The sequence below is a fragment of the Pseudorca crassidens genome, chromosome 18 (genome assembly GCF_039906515.1).
Source record: "Pseudorca crassidens isolate mPseCra1 chromosome 18, mPseCra1.hap1, whole genome shotgun sequence".
Taxonomy (NCBI): domain Eukaryota; kingdom Metazoa; phylum Chordata; class Mammalia; order Artiodactyla; family Delphinidae; genus Pseudorca; species Pseudorca crassidens.
Genome location: NC_090313.1, coordinates 58,107,246 through 58,115,490, shown reverse-complemented (window position 1 = coordinate 58,115,490; position 8,245 = coordinate 58,107,246). Strand labels below are relative to the sequence as shown.

The 8,245-nt window shown below is 47.2% G+C and overlaps 1 long non-coding RNA gene across 1 annotated transcript in view; it reads right to left on the bottom strand.

Moving 5' to 3' along the window:
• Window positions 1–6,190: 6,190 nt before the first annotated feature.
• LOC137210875 (uncharacterized) overlaps window positions 6,191–8,245 on the bottom strand; it is a 34,891-nt gene continuing 32,836 nt past the window's right edge. The window contains exons 2-3 of the long non-coding RNA XR_010936761.1: window positions 8,074–8,152; window positions 6,191–6,358 (exon numbers count right to left, since the gene is read on the bottom strand). This is a non-coding gene — a long non-coding RNA (uncharacterized lncRNA). The remainder of the gene's footprint in view (window positions 6,359–8,073; window positions 8,153–8,245) is intronic.

The following is an 8,245-nucleotide window of genomic DNA, read 5'->3' as shown; positions in this document are numbered from 1 at the left end:
GTGGGCTTCTGTTGGGACAAGTGATGGGAGCTTTGGGAGTCTTCCACTCTGTGATTGATGAAACCCCCTCATCTGAGATAATACTCCTTTGGCCAGATGTGGTGAATTCTGGGATTGCACAGTGTGAGTGCTAATGGGAGTCAAGTCAAAGACAGCGGTCAAGGAGAAACGAGAGGAGAGAGGATATTTCCAGATGAGACTTGAAATGAGATCATGAGTTGATGTGGCGAAGACAGTCAGGATGGCTGTTCCAGATGACAGGAGCTGCAGAAGATGTCACTGCTTGTTTGTCTTTAGGAAGAGAGAAAGCTTAGAGGGGCAGGAACACCAAGTATTAAAAGTACTACATGCAACACAGAACATTGTTTTAAAATCTGAGGACTTCCCTAGCAGTCCAGTGGTTAAGAGTCCATGCTTCCACTGCAGGCGGTGCAGGTTCGACCCCTGGTCAGGGAACTAAGATCCCATATGTCGTGTTGTGCAGCCAAAAAATAAATAGATAAATAAATAAATAAATCTGAAAATACTACAAGAATACAGATTTCATTTTAAATGGATTTGCTGACATGATTTTCAAAAGTAATTTTACATGGTAGAGTGGTTGAATTGTGGTCCCTCCAAAAAAGATATGTCCACATCCTAGTACCCGGAACCTGTGGATGTGAACTGATTTGGAAAAAGCATCTTTGCAGATGTTTAATTAAGTTAAAGATCTTTCAATGAGTTTATCCTAGATTACCTGTGTGGGCCCTAAATCCAGTGACAATTGTCCTCATAAGAGACAAAAGAGAAGACGCAGACACACAGAGGGAAGAAGTCCTCGTGAAGATGGAAGCAGAGATCGGAGTGATGCAGCCACAAGCTGATGAACGCCTGGAGCCATCAGAAGCTGGAAGAGGCAAGGAAGGATTTTCTCTGCAAGATTTCAGAGGGAGTGTGCTCTTGATTTTGGTCTTCTGGCCTCCAGAGCTACAAGGGAATAAAGTTTTTTGTTGTAAGCCACCGAGTTTGTGGCCATCTGTTACGGCAGCGCCAGCAAACAAACACGGGTGGTTATGGCAGGGTCTTAGCATCGAGGCAGAATTGTGGTCCCTCCTCTTCCTAACCTTTTGAAAGGCCCTTCTCTAAATATAGCTTCAGCACCTGTGAAATTGGTAAGGCAATAGTATCTACCTGATAGGTTGTGGGGAGAAAGGGGATCAATGTGTGGAAAGGATGGAACACAGGGGATGTCATATAGTAGATGCTCAGTAATGGCAACTGACATTGTTATAGTGATGAATATCTTCCTTACTCCAAACCTCTTGCACTGGTGCTGACACATAACCCACTTAGGCTGGTTAGGATGCCATTCTCTCTCAGCTCCAAACACACACTCCTGTCCTCTGCTGTGTTGGGCTGGGTCTGGGCCTCTGCTAACCACACGTCTCCTCTGCCAATTAGTGACACTACAGGGAGATCTGGTGTTGCAAGGAGGGGAGAAGGACTTGCTCTTTGTGTTTGCTCCCTTTTTCTGTCAGTATTGCCCCAGCAGTGACCTTTCAACCGGAAGCAGCTTTGGTTCCAATTGGTTGCTATTTCCAGCCTCTTTCAGTACTTCTGGAAGCAGCCCCAGCACTTGTGTTCTGAGGTACCAGCACCAGTGGGGCAGTGCTCCCTCCTCAGAAGCCTGAGTCATAGCTCCCAGGGCCCCTTCTGCAAGCTTCTAGGGTCTGAGGACTCCAGCCTCCTCTCTGTTCCTTTAGCCCTAGATGTTTCCTTTGCTACTACCTACATTTACAAGCTTCTGTTACTTAGGGTTCCCTGTTTGCCTTTCTAGTTCCTCAATACCTGTTTCACCAATTCTCATATTAAATTCCCTCTGTTAAAATCACTGGTGAAGTTTCTGTTTTCTGACTGTACCTGCGGGATACAGCACCCTTTGTGGGTTTCACGGTTTGCTGTATGTGTAGGAAAGCGTTGGTACAGCCGACCCAGCACTGAATTGAATCCAGAAAGACTTAGTTTCACATCCTGGCTCCTTTACTTTCCAGCTGAGACATCTTGGCCAAAGTACTTGGCTTCTTTGAGAGTCCAATTTTCTTATTTGTGAAATGGGGTTAATCATGTTTATCTTGTAGGGTTATATATGATTGAATGAGATAATGTCTAAAAAGGGCCTGGCACCTAACAGATATTCAACAAATGTTGGCTATCATGTTATATGTGTTAGAAATATATCTTCGCATCTGTATATCTCTTACAGGTTCCTTTGCTTTTTACCGTTGAGCATATGAGCTCCTCTGGGCAAGTCTGGACTCTCTTACTTCAGCTTTCTTGGTTCATTTAGGATGTTTGTTTTAGATGAGAAGACTGCAGTTCTGTTGTATTAATTAGCTTGATCCCCAACTGATTTAAGAATGAGGAAGTGATAGTTGTGAGTGTGAAAAGAGTTGGATTTACATTGTGCAACGAATTAGGATGAAAAACAAGCCCCCTGTTGGGAAGCGCCACTGGGACACTTTTGACAGCCTGGTACTCACCACGGCTCACTCAGGGCTCTTTCTCACATGCATGTGCTCCTGACTTTTAGAAGCCCGTCCAGTAAGAGGTCGTGACATTCCTGGGGGTGGCAGAATGTGAATTAAAAATTCAATGAATAAAATCTAACCCGGACTGTTTGCGTAAGACTTAGTCAAAACTCATTTGAAGCCACTCCCAAGGTTAAAAACTATTTCAATGCCAAAGAACAAGGTCTGCAAACCACCAAATATTCTCTGGCCACCTGCTGTAGGTAAGGCAGCATTCTGGAGGGGATGTCAGAATTAAAGGCAAATGAAAACTGTGATCTTAGCTGGTGTGGGGTTTCCACTATAATGGGGGAGACCAAACTGAGAAGTCCAAACACATTTGCATATGTGATTTCTCTAGATTTTAGAATTTTCTGGAACTCCCAGAAAGATTCCTGAGCTGGCAGGTGCAGGACCTAGGGCATAGGAACCACCACTGAAAAGTATTTTTCAGAGTCTAGTGGAAATTATTAATCCCATTCTCTCTTCCTACCCACCTCCAGCTGACCCCAGTGCCCTGATACTGCTGCTAGCCACAGAAGGCTCCGTCCATCCACTTGGCTCCCAATTAATTCCCCTCCGCCACCATCAGTGTATCATCCCTTCTCTCTCAGGACCCTGCTTTCTTTATGTGAGAACATTCCATCAGTCAGCTGTATAAACCATGTATAAAACCAGACACTGGGCTAGGCCTGTTGACACAAAGGCACACGTGAACCAGAGATCTTGGCCTCAAGGAGTTTATAGTCTCAGTAGGGGACACAGACAGGTGAACAAAGTGTATATTAAATGCGCAATGATTTGGGGTCCTAGGATGGTGAAACACGAAGAGGGTGTGGGCATTCTAACAAACACGTGATGAGAAAAAGTTTCATAGATACTTCAGAAAGGGTAGAAATACAATGCTGTTAATTGTAGGGAATCTGAATCTGGAGAGTGAGGAAAAGGGAATCGCAGGCCCTATGGCAAAAGAGAGGATGGGCAAACAAAATGGTGAGGTCTCAAAATACATACGCGTGGCAGGTTCTCACTTCAGAGGACTGAGAAGGAGAAAGGCCAGGCTAGTGGTGAAGGGGACAGTTTGGCAGACAGCAAAGGAAAAAGGGTCCTTGCTTTTTTCTTTAGCGGGTTCTTGCTTGAGCTAACTTTGTTTCACACCTCACAGCCTGGTCCCTGATATTCCGATCAGGTGTTTGGCACTGTCTCCTTAATGTCTGTTTGCCACAGACTTATCCACTACCATGTCATGATTCTTGGAATGGAGTCACATTTGAAAAAAGTGTTTAGAAGATGCAACCAGGCTTCATACCTCTCTTACCAGCTAGGACTCTGATGAAAAGTCTACTGTGCTCCCCCTCGCCTTCCATCCCAGGAATCAAGTCCTAAAAACATCCCCTGGGTATCTGTTGCAACCTGCTTTCACGCTAGTCACCATGGGGAGGGGAGTAGCTAGTGCTTTTTGAAAAACATTTACTGTTTTCCAAGCACCGCGCTAGCTGCTTCGAAGGCAAAAAAAATAGGGCACAGTCCCTTCCATGAAGAGCTTGCAATTTTTGTTGGGGAGTCAGACTTAAACATGGATTTTCACATACTATAGTCATGGCCAAGGGAGCCCTTTGCCCAATCTGGAGCTTCTGGGAAGGCTTCAAGAAGTGGTTGAGGCTAAGATGAGTGTTGAAAAGTGAGTAAAGGGTAGTTATGCCAAAAACAATGATGGACCAAAAATTCCAGGCTGAGGAAAGAGCAACAGCACAGAAACTTGAAACAACAGAACGCATATTAGGAGATACAAATGCTTTAGCACAATTAGAGCATAAAGTGTGAGACGGGGGGGGGGGGGGGGGGGGGAGGAGCAGAAGAGGAAATAGGAGGGTAGAGGCTGGTTCATACGGGACCCAGTAGGCCAAGCAAAGAACTTTATTCTGTCACGTTGGGAAGCCATAGGGTGGTTTCATGTTGCAGGCGACGTGGTTGGATGTTGAACTGCAGAATAGAAGATGGATCCAGGCAAGAGGTTTCAGGACTGGGAGCAGGGAGTCAGTTAGGAGTCTTGTTCAATAGTCCAGGCAAGAGACGCTAAACTCCCGAGCTAGGAAAAGGGTGGTAGATGAGGTGGGAGGAGGGGACAAGTCTAAGGGCCATTTAGGAAACAAAAGAAGCAGTTGGGTTCAGTGATGGATTGGCTAAAGTGGGAGAGATAAAGGAGGAGGCCTGGTGAATTAGGTTGAGGCTGGGCTGAATGGGTGCCTGAGGCTTTGAGGGGCTGGGACTGGGAATACAAGAGGGAGAAGAGAATATTTCGAGGAAGTGCGGGAAGGCTGTGAGTTCAGCTGTGATGGCTTGAATAAGGAGGGCTTCGAGGGCCTGAAAAAGGGAGTTGGCCATATAATCTGAAACTCCTAAGAGAGGTGGAGTGACCCGTGAGCATCATCACCATATGGGTGAGAAAGGCCCCTGTGACGGTGACTGGAATCACCCATGAAGAGAAAAACCGGAACTAGAAAGAAGACCAGCACATTTCCCTTTCCCCGGAGGGACTCTACATTCTACTGGGGGAGATAAGACTTGTACACAAATAACTAGAATACAAGGAACCATGTAATAATTCCTGCCATTACAGCGACTGCATTTTCCAGGTCAAATGTGGGACCGTGTGGTCTCATCAAGGTCTGACCACAGACACAGATTTTGAAGGAGAGTTGTGTCAGAAGTCCAGTTGCCTTAGTTGTAATAGAGGTACAAACGGAAGTGCTTTTTTTTTTTTTTTTTTTGCGGTATGTGGGCCTCTCACTGTTGTGGCCTCTCCCGCTGCGGAGCACAGGCTCCGGACGCGCAGGCTCAGCGGCCATGGCTCACGGGCCCAGCCGCTCCGCGGCATGTGGGATCTTCCCGGACCGGGGCACGAACCCGCGTCCCCCGCATCGGCAGGCGGACTCTCAACCACTGCGCCACCAGGGAAGCCCAGAAGTGCTTTTAAAGAGCAGAGTAAGCAGCCATAAAAAAGAACAAAATGCTGCCACTTGCAGTAACGTGGAAGGACTTGGAGGGCATTATGCTAAGTCAGACAGAGAATGACAAACACTGTACGATATCACTTATATGTGGAATCTAAAAAATACAACAAACTAGTGAATATAACAAAAAAGAAGCAGACTCCCAGATACAGAGAACAAACTAGCGGTTACCAGTGAGGACAGGGAAGGGGGGAGGGGAAATATAGGGGTAGAGGAGTAAAATGTACAGTTTCCCGAACCTTTTATGGTTTTCCATCACGTGGAGATCTTTGAAGGGTCCAGGCCTGGTGCTTTACAGATCCTCAACGTGGATTTTCCTGATTGTTTCCTCGTGGTTAGGTTCCGGTTAGGCATTTGGGTCAGACTGGTTTTTGAGCTCCCGAGTCAGGGTCACCTGGCCTGGGCAAGGGAGCTCTTCCTGGTCAGGTACATCTCAGCCTGCCTCCAGCATCCTGAGAACAAAACAGCCTTGGTATGGCGGCCGGTGCCAGAGCTCTGCAGTCTGGATGTGACCAGGGTCCGTGGCACAGAGCAGACCCGGGGATGGTGGCTTGGAGCAGCTGTCAGGGACTTCAAAAGCCTGGAAAGAGGCTTAGAAGGGGAGTCGGGGTGCTTACCAGAGAGCAGAAGCACCCTTGAAGTGGATGCATCTGTAAAAGGTACAAGCCTCCTCTGGGGTTCCAGAAACTTGGGACTGGTGTTCTTCAGAGTGGAGGTTTCTGGATTGTTGCTACGCTTCCTGATTCAGTAGTGGGGTAGAATTCAATTGTCAAGTGAATGTTAGTGGTTTATAATCTGCAAAGGCGGAGAAGGTACGACTTAGCAGATGGGAAACGAATGAATAATTGGAAGAAAGTACTAAGATTTTCATTTTCCCGAGAGAAGAAGGGACCGCTGTGGTGGAGGAAGGGCTGGAAATGTCTTACAGTCAGAGATCCTAGGCGAACTTATTTTTAGGAGAATTTTTGTCATTAGAGGTTCAGGACAAAACAGGAAAGGCGCACTTGTATTTCCTTCTAGAAGAGAGATTTCCTGTTCCTGAGATTTCCATTCACCATTTTGAGAGACATGTAGGAGGCAAAGAGCATGCCCTTCTGTGCCCACCAGGTCATCTGTCTGCCCTCCTTCCTCCTGACATTTTACCGGGAGTGCTGTGTGCATTGGTTGCTTCCCGGATTTAGAAGGAAATAAAAATGGAGACCAGGCTCGCTGGGGAACAATGAGGAGGGAATACTCGCTGTTTCGTGGAGCTGGGCCTCTCCGGGATCACCAGGGGAGGCAGAGCCGGGCTTGGCTTCTGGATTGCAGAGCCTTTTGATCTCAAAGCAGCCCTTTGGTCCCAGACATCATTCAGGCCAGGGGGGATGTAGCTGGTGGTTTGGGTAATCATGTGTTAATTCCTAAAATCAAATCCTACCTTGCGGCCATTAAAATGGTGAACAAAATGCTTCAAAGCAGCAAATTATTTTCTGTTGAATTTATTTTTTTTAATAAAGCGATGATGCCTTCTCCTTGTAAAGCATTTTACCAATTACAAAATATTTTCACAAATCGTGTGTGGCCCTCACATCAGTTTCACAATATAGGTCAAAGGAGGAAGCAGCCCGTCCTGGAATCTGGGGCTTCTGTTAGGGCTCTCAGCCCAGGGCTCAATCCTCTGCCCTTTGCTTTCTCCTCTCAGCAGGTAGGTACCATCTAAGATGTTTGCTAAGGGAGCCGACTCCTCTGTCTTTCACCCTTCAGCCTCCTATGAGTTCTTTCTTCCACTTGGTACCAGGTCTGCATGGAGACGTGACCTCGCTCGGCACCAGGGAAAAGCCCAGGCCTCCTTGAGCAGCTGTTGACCCCGAGGGAAGAAGCCGCCTCGGAGGTTTTCCCCTCTTGTGAAACATAAGTCCTCATGTGATGTGGGAGAGACACACCCGATCTTCTCATGAGACCGCTTGGGAGGAATGAATATGCCCCACAAATGTGGCCAGTAGAACGTAGGTCCCTATTAAGGTGAGCTTCTGCCTGGCCTCTGAGTCTGGGGTGATGGATTTCAGAAGGTCAGCAGGCTGTAGACACTACCTGCCAGATTTCTGTGGTGTGTGTGTGTGTGTGTGTGTGTGTGTGTGTTTATATGTGTATGTGTGTGTGTGTCCCCACTCAGGCAGCTATTGGGGGGTAGCACTCTAAGTGATCGTCCATAAGTGATAGCACATTTCCTGTGTCACGCACAGGAAAGATGTCGTGATGGGAAGACATATCCTCCTGCAATTTCAGCTAACTTTGGGGTGACTTGGTCACTTACAAGGGAGGTAGCTTCCACTGAAGTCTCTGTGAAATCCCTGAACTGGGAGGCTGGTGAGGAAAGAGCCGCAGCTCCACGGCGGGGTCCTTCTGAGGTCACACCAGGATATTTCCACAGTAAAGTGAAGTCCTGTGGCTGGCTGCTGAGAATGACACGTTAGGACCCACGCCACCTAATTCTCCTCCGGGAGCTGAATCAAACATCATTGTCTACGCACATGTTTACACGTTCTTGCAGAGGATGTTCTGGCGTCCCGCCCATTACAATCTGTCATCCATGAAGCTTTGTGTCCATGCCTGGAAGCAGAAAGCATATGAAATTGTACACTGGAGGAAAAACAGCACCAAATCTCAGAGGCGCATTCTCTTCAGGCTCCAGAGGAGATTGGG